The 12,384-nt window shown below is 41.5% G+C and overlaps 2 non-coding genes across 2 annotated transcripts; both read right to left on the bottom strand.

Annotated features, from left to right (window-relative positions):
• Positions 1-8,266: 8,266 nt before the first annotated feature.
• Trnac-gca (transfer RNA cysteine (anticodon GCA)) lies at positions 8,267-8,338 on the bottom strand. Its single transcript has one exon. It is a non-coding gene; the product is annotated as a tRNA-Cys (tRNA).
• Positions 8,339-10,622: 2,284 nt separating this feature from the next.
• On the bottom strand, positions 10,623-10,694 carry Trnac-gca (transfer RNA cysteine (anticodon GCA)). Its single transcript has one exon. It is a non-coding gene; the product is annotated as a tRNA-Cys (tRNA).
• Between the last annotated feature and the right edge of the window lie 1,690 nt (positions 10,695-12,384).

Below are 12,384 nucleotides of genomic sequence, written 5' to 3'. Positions count from 1 at the left end.
TTATATTTTCTGCTTATCTTGGAATGTTTTAATTTCCTCTTGATTCTAAAGGATAGCTTTGTTGGCTCTAGCAATCTTGGTGGACAGTTATTTTCTTTCAGTGTTTATAACACATCATTCCAAACCCTCCTGAGTTTTATAGTTGGTACCAGGAAATCAGAAATAATTTTGATGGGCTTATCTCTAAGTGTAACCTGACATTTTTCTCTTGAGGATTTAAACATTCTGTCATTGTTCTGCATGTTAGTCATATTTATTATCATTTGTCATGCAGAGATTAATTTTTTATCTTGTCTATTTGAGGTTCTCAATGCTTCCTGTACCTGAACGTCCATATCAGTCTCATATATTGGTTATGGCTATTTCTTCCTTTGTTTAATACGGTCTGAATGTTCAAGGCTATCCACTTTGTCTTCCAGTCCTGAGATTCTACTCAGAAGTCTCTACAGAGACTTCCAAATAAAAACTTTATTAGATTTTTTTTGTCTTTCATTTCCAAGATCTGTTTGGTTTTTCAAAACCAAACTGTACTGAATTTCTAATTCATTCAGTGGATTTTTTGTGTTCTCTTGGAATTCATTTATCATTTTTAACATTCTTTTGAATTTTGTATCTCATATTTCAACCACTTCAGTATCCTTGGAGTCAGTTGTTGGTGAATTATGAACACTTGGAGGCAACATGTTACCTTCTTATCTTTTAAAAAAATTTATTTGTGACTCTACTTTGTGTAAAACCAGAGAACATCAAAATTGTGCTCTATATGTGTACTATGAATGAAATGCATTCTGCTGTCATGTGTAACCTTTTTACTTTTTTAATTTCATATTTCATGTTTCTGTGTTAGGTTTCATGCATATGTTGAGATGGATTTCTCTTCCTATGTTAAGTGTGGGACTTTTTATGGCCGACTTTTTTGCCCTAGTATTGTTGGATATCAGGCTGATGTGAATTTTTCAATGTATTTCCATATGGGTTTGTAGTATAGTTTCCTTTCTAGTTCTTTGGTGATGATTATATACTTTGATAGAATGCATGTGTCAGAGCTTGAGGATTACACTTTGTCTGTACATCTCCAAAGGATGACATTGTTCTTATAGATATGACAATTTGTGTTTTATAAAGCAGTACCTGGTACCATGTCTTCTGCCTTAGAGCAGGCACCTATTCCAAATGTCCAGTCCTGGACTTTGACCATGTTGGAGCCCACCAAACACAAAATTTCTCGCCAATCCTCTGCTGTTTTTACCTATCATTAGTTCTTCTCAAGCTTCCATCCCAACTCAGAAGGCAATTCTACATCCAAGCAACATGGCACCAGGATGGCACCACCCACTCTCAGGTGATGGGTCAAGGTGATTGCCCTTCCACTGGCTGCCATCAGGCAGTCACCCTTAATATTACTGGATTCAAGCAAGCCACTTCTGATATTTCCTGGAGACCCTATGAAGGACTAAAGGCTAATACCAAGGATCTCCTCTACTCAGGAATGGTTTGATGCCATTGACAACTTATGACTTCAAGGAACCTTTATGGACATCGCCCCTTCCAAGATAACTGTCTGTAGCCACTGGATGTCATCTCTAGCTACCCTGGTATTCCCAAGCCTGTCCCCCAAACATTCCCCTGCTCTCCCAGGCAGGCCCCACACCGACCCCTTCTCAGCAGGAAGTCAGATGGAATTGCACTGTCCCCACGCCACTTAGAAAACAAAAAGGGAGGAATGTTAGTTGCGGAGCAGACTGAACAAATGTTAGCTGCAGGGTGGGCTGAATGTTCGACCCTCACTCATTTGGTTCCTTATAGCTTGTTTTCCTCAAATGTGAACACTCAACCCCACTCAAGGCTGAACTCGACCCCCACCTGTTGGTGCAACAGAAACCCACATCTAGTCCTTGCCCAGTCTGACTGAAGGCAGAAGATGACACAACTATTGTATGATTCAATCATTGTACGCCAACACGGCGGGCTGCAGACCCAAAGACCTTATTAGATTTTGACTATAGAAACTCTTCCCCTCCCCTCTTTTTTTCTTTCTTTCTTTCTTCTCTCTTTCCTCTCTTTCTCTCTCTCTCTCTCTCTCTCTCTCTCTCTCTCTCTCTCTCTCTCTCGTTTTGTTCTCTTTCACTCTCTCTCCCTCTTTTTCTCTCTTTCTTCCCTTTATCCCTGGTCTCTCTCGCTTTCTCTCTTTCTCACTTCCTTCTCTGCTAATCAGACACTGCTGCAAGGAAGATCTCTAGGTCACTCCAAGTGTCGTGGTCACTTTCCTTTCAATGACAACTTGACAGAGCAACTAAGGAAGACCTTCAGAAAAACACACAGATCACTGACCACAGGAGAACTCCTTCTGCCAGGTAATGATGGCATCAGAGACAACTGACACAAGATTTAGAAGGGTAGTGCTGAGGGTGAATGGCAGGGATAACACTGACCAGAGAAAATACCAGTGTAGGTTTGCCAATGAAAAGTATATAAATATATCAGTAGGTGACACCTGGAATTGCACAGGGGCCTCTTGTGCAGTCAAATGCTCTATCCCCTGAGCTGTGACCCCTTGACTGACTGGGTTCCCCTTAGCATGTGTCACCTGTTCCCACGCCCAAGGACTCCATGGTGCACTGTGAGTGCTATTCCTTTCTCCCTGATGGAAAATGCACGTGCACCACAGCCTGACAAGAGACCCCTCTTCAGACCAGGAGGTCAGCATCCAGTCCCCAGAGGACTCTTACTTGTCTTCAGGCTCTTTCCTACCCCTTCTGATTGTATGCAAATTCTCAATTCCCTCAGTAAATGGAATTCTTCCCTCTCTTTTCACTCAGAAGTTGAGAAATATGAGAGGGAGGGAGGCTGGGTCCTGGCCACTTCTACAACATATCAGCCACTTCCACAACAAGTACATAAACAAATTTATCCAATGAGACAAATCTAGATTCTTTTTTCTTTCTTTTGTGGTCCTAGGGATTGAACCCAGGCCTTGTGCATGCATACTGGGAAAATGGGATATGTCATATTTTGTAATCTGATGTTACAGCTGGAACACTCTTCTAGATACCAACTTCAATATTTTCCTGCATATTACCAATGATAATACATAAATAACCACTTCAAAACTCAGTGGTGCCAACAATAACCATCCAGGATTAGGGAAGGTTCCCTGATTAGGCCCTGATTCTGTTACCTGGGACTGACTCCAATTCAGACCTTCTGCATAAGAACTTGCCTGGCTCCACCTTCAGAGAACCCTGCCCTCCTTTCCATTATTCTCCTTTGTAGTTTATGATGAAGTCAGTGGCAAATATGTGCCTTGGTGAATGAGCAGTTATCTCAGCTTGCTTCCCATATGTGGAATATTAGAGGCCAAGAGATCTTTTTACTTCACAAACAGTTTCAATGTCTTTTAGTAAAGGTTGCTAATGCTTTGTCTATACAGCTCTCAAAAAAAAAAAAAAAAAAAAAACCAAAAAACACTCAAGAATGTATTTTGACATTAGGCATACATCAAGTGTAAATTATTCTAATTAGTATCCCCTTCTTGTGGTTGTACATGATGAGGATTCTTATATGAAAAACTCTGGTGGATTCTTATATGAACATAGGAAAATTATGTTAGATTCATTCTACTGTCTTTCCTATTTCTATCACCTCTCTCTCCCTTCCATTCCCCTTTGTCCAACCCACTAAACTTCTATTCTCTCCCTGCCTTGCTGTGTGTTAGCATCTGCATATCAGAGAGAACATTTGACCTTTGGTTTCTTGGGATTGGCTTATTTCTCTTAACATGATATTTCTAGATCCATCCATTTACCATCAAAAGTCATAAAGTCATTCTTCCTTAAGGCTGAGTAATATTCCATTGTGTATATATACCATGTTTTCTTTATTCATTCATCTATTGAGGGGCACCTAGGTTGGTTGCATAGCTTAGTGATTGTGAATTGAGCTACTATAAACATTCATGTGAATTACTATAAACAGTCACTGTAGTATGCTGATTTTAAGTCCTGTGGGTAGAAACCAGAGATGGGAATAGCTGGGTCAAGTGGTGATCTCATTCCACATTTTCTGAGGAGTCTCCATACTGCTTTCCAGAGGGGTTGCATTAATTTGCAGTCCCACCAGCAATGTATGAGTATACCTATTTCCCACCTCCTCATCAACTGAATTTTTTTATTGTCACTTTTATTCTTGATAATTCCCATTTTGACTCGAGTGAGATGAAATATCAGTGTAGTGTTAACTTGCATTTCTCTAATTGCTAGAAATGTTGAGCACTTTTTCATATATTTTTCGCCATTTGTATTTCTTGTTCTGTGAATTGCCTGTTCAGTTCCTTTGCCCATTTATTGATTGGTTGAATGGATTATTTGGTGTTAAGTTTCTTGAGTTTTTTATATATCCTGGAGATTAATGCTCTACCTGAGGTGTAGGTGGCAAAAATTTTCCCCATCCTGTAGCTCTCCAAGTTCTTGATTGTTTGCTTTCCTATGAAGAAGCTTTTTAGTTTGATACCATCCCGTTTATTGATTTGTGATTTTACTTCTTGTGCATTAGGACTCTTGTTAGGAAGTTGGTTTCTAAGCTGAAATGATGGAGAGTTGGGCCTACTTTTTCTTCTAGTAGGTTCAGGATCTCTGTTCTAATGCCTAGGTCCTTGATCCACTTTGAGTTAAGTTTTGTGCAGCGTGAGAGAGGGGGTTTCATTTCATTCTGCTAATATGGATTTCCAGTTGTCCCAGCACCATTTGTTGAAGAGGCTATCTTTCTCCAATGTAGGTTTATGGCTCTTTTGTCTAGTATGAGATAACTGTAATCATGTAGTTTGTCTCTGTGTCTTCTATTCTGTATCATTGATCTTCATGTCTGTTTTGGTGCCAAAACCATGCCATTTTTGTTACTACAGCTCTGTAGTATAATTTCAGGTACCTTTCAGGCAGTATGAAATGCCCTTCTTATTCACGTTGGCTTGAAGACTACTTTGTCTGATAGGAGGATAGAAACCCCTATTTGTTTACAAGACCCAGATGAATGATATGTCTTTTCCCATCCTCTACCTTCAGTCTGTGGATGCCTTTGCCTTTGAGGTGAGTCTCTGGTAGCAGCATATTGTTGGTTCTTGTTCTATAATCTAGTCTGCAAATCTGTGTCTTTAGATTGATGAGTTTAGGCCATTTTCATTTAGTGCTATTATTGAGAAATGATTTTTATTCCCATCATTTCTGATTTTTAATTTGAACTGATTTCTCCTGTGATTGACTGTTCTTCTATGGCAGTTTCCTCTCTTTGCTGGTTTTCACTTTTATTTCTCATTTCTTCTTTATGAAATATTTTATTGAGTATGTTTTGTAGTGCAGGCTTCCTAGTTGTGAATTTTTTTAACTTCTCTTTGTCATGGAAGGTTTTAATTTCATTGTCAGTTTTGAAGCTTAATTTTGCTGGGTATAGTAATAGTATTCTTGGTTGGAATCCATTTTCTTAAGAGCTTGGTATATACTATTTCAAGACCTCCTAGTTTTGAGGGTCTGGGTTGAGTAATCCACTGAGATCCAGTTTGTTTTCCCTCTAAATGTGACCTGTCAGGTTTTTTGGACAGCCTTTAAATTTCTCTCCTTATTCTATATGTTAGGCATTTTCATAATAATGTGGCTTGGTGTGGGTCTTTGTAATTTTGTGTATTTGGGGTCCTTTAGTTGATTTTCCATTTCATTCTTTAGGTTTGGAAAACTTTCTGATATTATTTCATTGAAAAGACTGTGTATTACTTTGGTTTGTATCTCCTGTCCCTGCCCTTAAGAACTCTCAGCTGGGCATTGTGTCTCTCCCAACCTGTCCTGTGAGCCACCAGGCTCATGGGGAAGGGGAGCAGGTTGGGTTTTTGATGACCTCTATTGTCCTGTGTAAACCCTTATCTGTGTTTGATTTTTCACCTGGTCACTTAGGCACACTCTGTGTCATGCAGTGTGCATTTGCCAGGCCTGTATTTTGAGCCCATATGTGGTTTGCCAGGAGTTGGATCCCCTGGCTGCCAGCCCCATGCCAGGGCTACAGAATTGTTCCTTTGTCCTCCTCAAGCATAAAGGGAGAAATGCAGCTTCTTTCCTGCACAAGGACATTGTGCAGCACACTGCTTTGTTTAGCATGGCACTGTCTTCGATCTAGGATCTAGGATCGACATGCCACAAACCTCCTAAAAATTTGTGTTCCTTTAATTTCCTTATTCCTCCACTTTGCCTGTGGGTGGACTGTTGTGATTGGCACTGCTGGCAGTGGTTGGGAGCAATGAGGCTGGGATTTCTTATTTATTTATTTTGTAATATCCAACCTCCTGAGTCCCTGATCTGCTTTGAATGTCCAGTATTAATTCCAGTACAGTCCCTTTTTATCCAACCTACCATGCTGAGAATATGTCTATCTGCTTTCTTGCTTTCATACCATGGTTCAGCCAGAAAAGCAACCTCATCTCTTCCACCATCTTGAAACCTCCCTCATGGTGACATAACCATACATGCATGGAATATATGTGACTATTTCAAAAGGTGATGGGCACTTTGTACAGGAATGGAGGGATGTGTTGTAATTGATGTCTTTTCTGGAAGGTTACTTGCAAGCAGAGACTTTAAAGTGTGCATTTGGTTTATCTTGTGCAAATGTGCAAAGCTGTATGCACATGGTGAGTCATTGCAGTAGCTGTTTCTAAGAATGAGAAAATGAACCAAGAGTACCTACTCAGTGTGGGTGCTAAGAACTCCCCATGGACTGTCTGCATCAACAGTATTTCTGTGGGCTATTAAGATGCCTGGAATGGGATTATCAGGGGCAATTTTTAGCCTTTTCCACTCTCTAAGAAACTTTCATTCTCAAATCTAATTAGGGGACACATTTTAGCTATGGCATCTCTCATGGGCCCATAAAGATATGCAAATAAGATGGTTCTCAATGATAATCCTCCAACAAATATGCCTATCTGCTTTGGGGTTCTTTTTGAATTGAAGGGGTTGTCATCTAACCATTTTGTAGGAGGCAGGGGTATGGACATGTCACACACAGTATACTTCACTTTTCACATCTAGATTTAGTTTTCAAGGATATCCTGACATCTCAATTCCCTCAGTTTTTGAAATATTCTGACTTTCAGTTTGAACTAACAAGTTGAGCCAACAATAAAACTAATTTCTGCTTCTCCAGGTAGGACACTGAACCCAGAATCAAAACAATACGAAACTCGGTGGAGTTTAACATTACTTTCTTCTCTCCTTGTTCCAAGGCTGTCATGAATTCATTTCTATATACATTCCTCTGATTTTCTGATATGAATAAGCATAGTCTGGTGATTATTTTGGCATTGAAACCTCCACCTGCAGGGTGTGACTCTGGAGTTGGCAACCTGGAATTTTCTCAAGTTCTTGATTAAAAGATAGAGGCAGTAGGGCTGAGATAAGAGGAGAAGCAAAGGAGGAATAGGATCAGCTCAGCGGGAGAGCAGGAGGGCCTCCAGCTGTCAGGGAGGGTTGGAGCTCTTCTGATTAGGAAACCTGCAGGTTCTACAAATCCTATGAATTTCCATGACAATACTTGGGATCTCACTTTCCAGATGAGATCCCAAAATTGTCACACCAGGGAAGCTGTGAATTAAATTTACATCATAATTTAGCAGTCTTGCAGAATCAAATACTGCCTGGGGTTTTCTAGAAATTCTTAGGGCTACTAGAAATAAGCAATTTGGGGTTTTTTTTTTCTTTCCCCACAAATGTCAACTCTACCCCTCTTTGGTAAAAAGTTTTTTCTATTATTTTTCATTAGTGCATTAAAGTTATACATAAGTTGTGTTCATTTTGAGAAAATCAAACATGTATGAAACTTGGTTACAATTTCATCTCCCCTTCTTACCCTCCCTTATACTCCTGTCTCCACTCTATTGATCTTTTTTTTCACTCACTTATTTTTTCATTGATGCTTTCTACATACATAAAGGCAAAATTCTCTGTGGTACCATTTATATATACATATAACATGATTTTGTTAATTCATTCCCTATATCCTCCTGTTTCCCATCCATTCTCTCTCCCTCTGTTTCCTTCATCTACTCCACTGATCTTCCCTTTATCCTTATAATATTTGATACTTACACACCTTCTTTCCACATAGGAAAGGAAACATTCCTTGATTTTTCTAAGTCTGGCTTATTTTACTTAACATGATGTTCTGTATTTCAGTCCATTTACCAGCAATTTTAATTGAATTCTTCATTGTGTTTGTTGAGGGCAAAAGGAGGGGGCACCTGGATTTGAACCAGGGACCTCTTGATCTGCAGTCAAATGCTCTACCCCTGAGCTATACCCCCTGCTGCTTATATATGTCTAATAAGCATTCTAAACCTTCCCGGCCACACCCTGGATTTTATCACCTTCACATGTGTATTTGCTAGTGTTTGACCTTCTATGTATTATATCCTGAAAGTCATTTAAAAATACAAGTGTAAGTTCCAATTTCCATTTTCCTGCCAATTAGAATTATTGGATGCTAGGATGAACAGTGGCAAGGGTTTTCTCAGCCCCATTAAACTTTCATGATTCCATAATGAACTAATCAGAAAAACATTTGGCTGAGCACAGAAGCCCAGGGATTGGATAGTGCCCTTGCCTGTTGAGAGGCACAGAAATATCTCCAAGCTTCAGGTGAGCACAAGCTACAGCCACAGAGGTGAAAAACTGTGGAAAGGAGTGACCATACCTCCTCAATATGCTGAGGAGGCACACTGGAGAAGCCAGGACAGACTCTGGAGAGTGGGGAAGATGACCAAAAACCTTTCTAATAAGGAGACTGCTAAATCAGGTAGGTAGAAGGTGACACTGCAGGGTGCTCCTGGATTTGAACAAGAGACCTGCAGTCAAATGCTCTACTCCTGATACATACTCTCCAATTATGTAAAAAAAAAGAAGAAAAGAACATAATGACATAATTTATACCTTTGTTCATTAACAGAGGGTGATAATTGAGGTCTCTCTGCCACAGATTTGCATGGCACCATTTTTCTGGCTCCATTCTTTACTCCAGCAAAGACTGGAGACTCCAAAGCAAAGGTGGAAATAGCCATCAGCATTTCCATCCATGGAAAAAGAAAAGAGCTGTGAGGAGGGGAGAGGCCACAGGCAAGAACCTCAGAGAAGCTGAAGTCATGACTGAGGGGCAACTGTAAAGTACACAAACAGGAGAGCCACAGGGTTGCCTGGGATCGTGGCCATGAGAGAGATGGAGGAGAAGAGCGTCAACATGAGGATAATGAAGAGGTTCAGTAGGAGCAAGAAGAAGAGGTAGGAATGAGGAGAGGTGTGAGTAAGGACTTTGCAGGTTCTAAGACCTAGAGAGGAAACAGCCATGAGTGAGGGTTGGGTTGAGATTTTGTGTAGGATGAGACTTGACTGTGCATCTGAACACACAAATAGCCAAAATCCACACAAGACACACATGAGCAATTAAACCAGAAGTTTCCTTTTCTTCACGTGAAAGCACAGTTATATGGTCCAGGATTGGCATGGCATAGCATAGGGGCAAGTTGCCACAGTCCTTCCCTCCAGGTATTCTAGTGTTCCGCCTTCAAGGTCCCAGTTGGCGTCTCCCACTTTAGGATCACAAGATGGGCAAGAGCAAACCTTGGTTTTCCCCTGAGACTTCCATCCTCTGGGAAGGGACCTAGGGATCCTGTGTGCCTCTAGCAGCTCCCTGCAGGATCTGAGTCAGAGACAGGTTTGAGTTATGGCTTTGATCTGTGCTTGTGTTAGTCAGCTTCTCACTACTGTGACTCTTTTAGTCAGTTTTTCATCACTGAGACCAAAACACCTGACAAGAAAATTTTTAAGGAGGTAATGTTTGTGTGGCGCTCGTGGTTTCAGAGGTTCATTCCATTCCAGCCAGCTCCATTCTGCAGGTCTCCAGGTGAGGCAGAACGTCATGGCAGAGGGTGTGGTGGAGGAAAGCAGGTCAGGACATCACTCCAGGAAGCAGAGAAAGATTCCCCTCACCATGGACAAAATACATACCCCAAAGGCAAGCCCCCAGTCACCCACCTCCTCTCACCGCGCACCAACTACTACGGTTACCAACCAGTTAAACCCTATCAGGGGATCAATGCACTGATAATGTTAAGGTTCTCATAACCCAATCATTTCACCTGTAAACCTTCTTGTGTTTTCTCACACATTGTCTTTTTGGGGACACCTCATATGTAAATCATAATGGTGACCAAAATACCTCACAAGAACCCCTTTTAAAAAATAAAAGTTGATTTTAGATTCATAAATTCAGAGGGTCAGTCCATGGTTATCTGACTCCTGTATTTTGGGCCACAGATGAGGCTGAGTATCATAGAGAAAGAGTGTGGCAAAGGAAATCTACTCAGTTCATGGTAGGCAGGAAGCAGGGACAGTGATTGAGCCTCCAGGAACTAAATTTAAACCCCAGTGATATCCCAGTGGCATCCCAGTGGCTACTTCCTCCAGGTATACCCCAGCTACCTACAATTACCACCCAGTGAGTGCAGCCAAATGGTTCATCCATCAGATGGATTAATGCACAGTTTAGGTACCAGCTTATCCCTTAATAAGGGAAGGCCAAAATTCAGCCTGAGTAGGGGGCACCTGGATTTGAACCAGGGATCTCTTGATCTGCAGTCAAATGCTCTACCCCTGAGCTATACCCCCTGCTACTTATAAAAGTAGCAGGCTTCATTATGTACCTAAGTCCTACAGCCACTTGAGACAACCTGTGACATGTGAGTCACTACTTCAGGATGGGAGCTCTTGGCAGCTGCCAGGCCTGGGTCAGAGGAAACTCATCACTCTGCTGCCTACAACAGACAGCCTCCCCTCCACAACAGTCCTCAGCCTGTGTCTTCCCAGCTTTGGGGCCCTGTGCAGGTAGCATCCTGGAGAAGCACTAGATGCTAGAATGTCCCTCACAGCCAAATTCTGCGCCTTCATGGTGGGACCTACCAGAACACACTCCGGTGATACAGGTGTCTGCTCTGACACACTTCTTCACATTTGGGACTGACTTCCTCCCAATGCTCAGTTCAGAGCACGTTCTACAAAATTAAAATCTACAACAAATGATAACCCTTCCAACTTCTTCTCCAGTTAATATACACTGAGAATGATGCAGACGTGGAAGTAAATTTAGGAATCTGAATATTGAAGAACCAACACCAAGAGAGCTCAAGGAGCAGGACATGCTCTCAGCAGCTTGGCAGGAGCAGGGTAACATAGATGCCTGCAGCTTTGACTCTGAAGGCTGACAGCCTGGGTTTTAGTTTTAGGGGCAGGACACTCTCCCTGTTCCTCATTTTGAACCTGTAAAATGGAGATAATAAGAGTGCACACTTGTTGGGTTGCTTGTAGACTAAAAGGCTTAATCCATGTAGAACACTTCAAACAGCACGTACTAAGTTCTTCCTACTGTTTGCTGAACACATAGGCTCACAAGGAACCAGCTCCATTCACTGAGTAAAGAGAACCAATAAACAATGGAATTCAACCTGCAAAGTCCCCAAATATGAAACTATTTGAATAAATCAGAGTATCTTTCATAAGAGAGAATTCTAATCTGAATAGAGGAGCAAAGATTACCAAAATGAACATATAGATATTATGAGTGAATCAAATGAGATGTTCAAGAAATGAAAATGTAATTGACATGTTTCCTTTTTATTTATTTTAAGGAAGTATAGCATATTCAATAAAGTATGTGAGTTATCATGGAGAGGTTGATGGAGGTTTACATGCATGCACACGTGTAACCACCAGAATGAAGACTCAGCCTCTAGCACTCAGAGGCTCCTGTGGACTCCCTCCTTATCATTGCCTCCTCCCAAGAACATCAGCGTGGATGAGTTGGCCTGCTGTGCAGCTGCATCTACATGGAATCAGACACAAGATACTCTGAGTCATGACCTCATAACCCTCCTCATGACAATAAGATCCATCCACATCTGTCCACTGTCACAATCATTTATTGTTTTCCATTCCTGCTCTGTGTTCCATGGCTGACTGCAGCATGATTTGTCTGTCTGTCCCACTGACAACAGACATTCCATGTGTATCCAGTGTGGGCTCCTGAGGGCAATGCTGCTGGATGTTCCTGCATGTGCATGGACACTCTCTGGGGTCTATATCTAGGAACAGAACTGCTCCATAATAGGGAATTCATGTTTTCAGTATCGACGATGCCAGACAGGGGTCTGACTGGTCACACCAGATTCCACTGCACCAGCAGGGTGAACGTGGGTGCGGTCACACATCCTCACCAACACGTGGAATCCTCAGTGTCCACCATGGTAACCATCCTGCTGAGATGTAGGGCCATCTCACTCTGGGTAGACCAGGAACACATGGT

Source organism: Callospermophilus lateralis, chromosome 1 (assembly GCF_048772815.1).
Source record: "Callospermophilus lateralis isolate mCalLat2 chromosome 1, mCalLat2.hap1, whole genome shotgun sequence".
NCBI classification, from domain to species: Eukaryota; Metazoa; Chordata; class Mammalia; order Rodentia; family Sciuridae; genus Callospermophilus; species Callospermophilus lateralis.
Note: the sequence above shows the minus strand (reverse complement) of the source record. Positions and strands in the feature narration are given on the sequence as shown.